The following is a 5,814-nucleotide window of genomic DNA, read 5'->3' on the forward strand; positions in this document are numbered from 1 at the left end:
ATCTACAGTTTCACCAGTCCTCCGGGTGATTCTGATGAATGTTTAAGTTGGAGAACCAAAGAGTCCTAGAGATTGGGACTCTTTAAAGAGTGGCAGTAAATTATTGCTTAAAGGAATCATAGAATTGAGATTTTTTTTTTTAATATATAGTCACAGTCTCTGAAGAGGGGCAAAGTCCCCAAGCAAGGTGATAGCAGGAAAATTCTAACCATATTATGCTTTGGGGGGGGGGGGGTTATTCACCTAAAAATATGGATGAATGGACTTCCTGGGGGGTCCAGTGGCTAAGACTCTGTTACCAATGCAGGGGGCCTGAGTCCGATCCCTGGTCAAGGCACCAGATCCCACATGCCACAACAAAGCTTGACGATCCCCCATGCAGGAACTAAGACCCAGTGCAGCCAAATAAATGAATATATTTTAAAATATAAAAATAAAAACATGGATGAAGGTCCCACACTTTGCCAGGAAGTGGGAATTTAGGGCAGGATGAGCAGTGGTCCCCACCTGAAAGGGCATCCAGTTTTGTGAGAGAACAAGAGCATCCTAAGGATAGTTAGAAGTCATAAGTGTTAAGAGATGTGGGTAGAACCACGGAGCCAGCAGAGAGGGAGGCCTGGCTCTGGCTAGGGCAACACAAGAAGTATCCAGAGGGGAGAAAACCCTTGAACTCAGCCTTGAAAGAGCAGGAGTTGTCGAGGAAGAAGTGAGAATTATCTGTTAAGCAAGGAAAACTGAGAAGCAGAAAAAGGACCTGATGGCCCCAGGCAGCAGTGAGAAGTATGTGGTAGGTTCAGTTGCTTTAAAATGACCCTCCAGGCCCAGCAAAGGGTGTCGTTTTATGTGGAAGAGGGGTTTCAGGGTGTTCAGAGTCATTCCCTGGAACGAGGGCTCAAACCAGCTATAATCCTACTGTCTTCTGCCCAGGAAGGAATTTAAGAGATGCTTCCTCATCAGATACTTGCATTTGCCTTTATAATATTCCTGCTAGTCCTCTGCCACCTGCAGGCTCACCCTGAGCACTTCTGATTTCAGAAGGCCAGACGCATGCTGAGCCAAACCACTCACAGTGGGAGACAGGAGCGCTCTCACAAGGGAAAGAAGAAAAAGGCAAGATCATGCAGTCAACATGCTATACTGGTCTGGAAGTCCTCCTTGAACACCCACCCGAAGGCCAGCCAGCTCCACCATCGGCTCCACTGATCAGCTTTGAGTCCATTATGTAACCTCTCTCTACCTCAGTTTCTTAATCTGTAAAATGGGCATCATAATGATCTCTAATATTTCAGTTCAGTTCAGTTCAGTCACTCAGTCATGTCTGACTCTTTGTGACCCCATGAATCACAGCACGCCAGGCCTCTCTGTCCATCACCAACTCTCGGAGTTTACTCAAACTCATACCCATCAAGTCGGTGATGCCATCCAGCCATCTCATCCTCTGTCGTCCCCTTCTCCTCCTGCCCCCAATCCCTCCCAGCATCAGGGTCTTTATAGGGATTATTAGGGGGATTAAATTATATTTTAATATATATAAAGTACATAAGATAGTGCCTGAAAAATAGTAAAGCCATCTCTCCAAAGCCATTGCTCATCCACGTTTGAATTCCTCCGCTAGTGGAGCACTGACTGCCTTCCCAGGAAGTTCGTCCTGCTGCCAGCTCCAACAACTTGACTCTAAGGCTTTAATATTTCTATGGTTCTAAGAACATCCATGCCATACCACTGTGGAATTACTTTTGTCAGTTAGATTAAAACTAGAAGACAGGCCATTATTTGTCCCACCTCAATCCTTTTTTATGCCAGGGCAAACTTTTTGATACTCTTCCCATTGAGAGGTGGAGTCTAATTCCACCCACCCCACCTTGGATCTGGGCTGGGCTTAATAACGGCTTGATCAGTAAAATATCACAGAAGTGACTTCCACCCAGGTCTCTTGAACCCATCCATTACCTTGTGAGAAAGCCCAAGTGGCCACATGGAGATGCCCCAGTGGGGGAGAACCCAGGCCCCTGACCAACAGCACCAGCTGAGCTCTGCCTGGCAGCCAGCACCAGCTTCCCAACCGTGCGAGGGCTCCATCTTGGAAGTGAATCTTTAGCTGCCCCCATGCAGTCCATCCACACAGCTGATGCCACATGAAGCAGACATACCCATCTCCACCAAGTCCCAGTCAAATTTCAAATTCATGAGCCAAATGAATAATCATCATTGTTCACAGGTTCTAAATCCAGAGGTGATCAGTTAAACTGCAATAAACAAATGAAACATCCTGAAAGAGCTGATACATCTTATTCTTTATCTGAGAAGCACCCCTAAACTCCTACAGAATAAGCTTATAAGGGAGCCACTTCCAGTTGATATGAGTCGGTGCTGGGAATTAAACACTCTAATCCAAGAATTGGTTAAAAGACTCTTCCTTATGACGAGGCACAGCCTTGCCTTCCTTAACTTCATTCATCCATTCAACAAACACTTATAGTACCTACCACCACCCACCAGGCACTATGCTCAAGACTATGGAAGAGAAAAATGGACCAGTCATTGTCTCAAGGACTTTATGCTCTAGCAGAGAAAGAGAAGATCTGAAGCCTCCCAAATGAGGCAATGTGTCAAATGAGAAAAGAAGTATCATGGAGTTCTAAGAAAACTCAGAGAAGAAAGAAATGTGTTCTGCCTGGTGGGGGATGATGGCGCACTGACTCCAGAGGGATTAAAAGGATTTCCCACACGGAGAAACGAAGGATAATGAGGTAGATAGGAGGAATTAGGGTCCATGAAGGGACCAGGCACTTTCAGGGTCAGTTAGGAGGCTGACGTGATGGGAGCAGCAAAAGGTGTGAAGCAGAACGATGAGGCTGTGAAACCAGCCTAGAGTTAGATCAAGAAGGATTTTGTAAAAGAAGAGTCTGAGTTTTTCCTTGAACACCAGAAAGAGCTACAGAGGGGTTTTTGGCAAAGGCATAGCAGAAGCAAACTTGCATTTCTGGGTTTCCCAGGTGACTCAACGGTAAAGCATCCGCCTGCCAAGCAGGAGACACGGGTTCAATCTCTGAGCTGGGACGATCCCATGGAGAAGGAAATGGCAACCCACTCCAGTATTCACGCCGGGAAAATCCCATGGACAGATAAGCCATGGGCTATAGTCCGTAGGGTCAACAAAGAGTCAGACACAACTTAGCAACTAAACAAGAACAGTCTGGCTGTAGTGACAGGAGCATATTGAAAGAGGGCAAACTGGGACCCTTTCCAGTAGCCGGGTCAGGAAATGAGGGGATCCTGAAATAGGGCAGTGGAGATGTGGAAGACATTTCTTTGGAAAAAGTTACAAAGCCCATCTGAAGATCAACTGGGTGGGGCAGAGAAATCAGCCAAGGATGATTCCAGATTGTTGGCTGGGAAGGGTCCATTCAACTGCCTGCCAATGGCAGCAGGAGCAGGCCTGATGGAGGGGCAGACAAAAGTCCCCTCTGGTTCTTTTTAAGCAACTCACACCTGGCTCTTGGGACATCCCAAGGCCTGATTCCATATGAAATGCTCGAATCTCTTCATTCCCATGATCCTCTGGTTTCCCCATTTCCAATAGGATCAGAACGTACATCTGACCAATGGAGAGAGGCTGCTCTCCCAAACCCCACGCCAAGAAAAGATGAACCCGGGGCTTCCCTGGTGGCTCAGTGGTGAAGAATCTGCCTGCCAATGTAGGAGACACAGGTTCGATCCCTGATCCAGGAAGATCCCACATGCTGCAGAGCAACTGAATCCTTGCACTACAACGACTGTGCTCTGGAGGCCGGGAGCCCAACTACGGAGCCCTCGAGCTGTGATTACTGGGGCCGGAGCGCCCTGGAGCCCGCACTCCAAAACTCCGAAACAAGAGAAACCACCACAAGAGGCCCACGCTCCACACCTGGAGAGCAGCCCCCGATCCCAGCAAGTAGAGAAAAGCCCATGCAGCTGCAAAGACCCAGTACAGCCAAAAGTAAATAAATAAAATTGCTTTTAAAAAAAGAAAGAAAAGACAAACTCTGTTAAAGTTTTTTTCTATTAAGTATCTTTTTTGAGAATTACAACATCAACATATCAAGTACCCATAAAAGTACAGAGAATAATACAGAAATCACCCATAACCCCATTTCTCAGAGAGATTATTAATATTTGGGTATATTCCCGTTCAATGTTTCTTCTGTTTATACATATTTGCTTTATCTGATTAATTTGTAGTCTAAGCATTCGTCTAGGCCTCTCATATTTCCTGGAAAATATGCTTTGTTAAGTGGCTGAAGAGAGCCCAACGTGGGTGTACCTAAATCAAATTAATCCCTACCATTAGACATTTAAGCCGTTTTCATGCGTGTAAGGTTTGTTTTCTATTTGGTTTTGTTTCTGCTATGATAAAAACCTTGTGTCAAACATGCTTGTGTATAAATCTTGGGTGTTCTTTTCTAATTATTTCTTTAAGACAAATTTCTGAAATGATCCAAGGATTAAAAGATTCGAATATGTCCAAGATGGTTGGTGCTCATGACAAAGTTTCCCGAGAGAGTTTTGTCGGGTCCTCTTGCCGACTGTGAAAGAATACACATGGCCACATTTTTTTTGGAGCCTACAGTTTCTGGAAGACATTTACTGACTCTTTCTTGGGGGAAATTTGAACCTTTTTCCTTCCCCATACCCTGTGATTTATAACCAGCCTGAGCCGGCTCAGCTCCACCAACGCTGTCATCACACACTGTCAACCAAATGGAATAAAACCCCTAGGGTCCTTGGGTCTCTGAGCAAACACCAGGGAACAGTGGCTAGTCTCTCCCGCTGCCAAAGGAACATGATGCTTTAATAACGCCCGAGAATGCTTTTGTGAAGTCCTGCTCCCCAGAACTTTCCCGTCAGGCCCAGGGCCCAGCCAGCTTATGGTCTGGGCCTGTCTTTCCTGAAATACAATGACCAGCCGGCCAAGTTCCTGGCCACCTCCCCTGCAAGACTCTCCCAAGCCCTGTGCAAGGACCATGCAGCATGCTAACCAACTGGTATCAAAGGAGCATGAAGAGCATGCCTTGGCCCAGACTGTGGACCCCTGTCCAAGGGCTGGATGAGTTTCAGCTGGCTGTAGACACATCATCCCTCTCCAGTCACTTCTACACAATATACGGAATGTCCTTCTCAAAATTAGACTCGCTGCTTAGTTGGGGGGTGCGGAGGGAAGAGGTAGGATGATTTTAATCCCAAGAAAGTACAAATCACTGCAGAAGAGTCTACTACAGACCTGGCAAGAAGGGCTCCAGGCACGCTCAGACACTGAGCCAGGGCTCAGCCATCAAGGGAAGGCGCTGGCTTTGGGAGGAGCCAGACCTGCTTGGGACAGGAATACCCACCATTTCTTAGAGGTAACCCCGGAGGGGGTGGCTGGGAGACAATGGCACAACCAAGGGGAAGCAGGCAATGCACTAAAGGTGGGGACAGGGGGAGCGGGGCTGTGTTCGGGATAAAAGGCCAAAGCCAAGGGAAAGAGTCTTCATCACAAACTTCGGTCCAAGCCAGACAGACACAGAAGTGTTTCATTGTAGGAAGATCACTCTGTGCATTGAGAAGACTTGGAGGAGGCAAGACCTTGAGGCTGCAGGATGTTAGGAAGATGCTGCAACTGTCAAGGAGAGGGACGCTGAGGCCACATAAGAGATGGGTGAGGAGGCAGAGGGAAGAAAAACTCAGGAGATATCACGAGGGTGGAACTGATAGAATTTGAAGACTACAGGGCATGCCACTGGGGACAGGTAACAGACTCCAATTTCCTCAACTGACAACGACCATCACAGGACC

This window comes from Cervus canadensis, chromosome 32 (genome assembly GCF_019320065.1).
Source record: "Cervus canadensis isolate Bull #8, Minnesota chromosome 32, ASM1932006v1, whole genome shotgun sequence".
Taxonomy (NCBI): domain Eukaryota; kingdom Metazoa; phylum Chordata; class Mammalia; order Artiodactyla; family Cervidae; genus Cervus; species Cervus canadensis.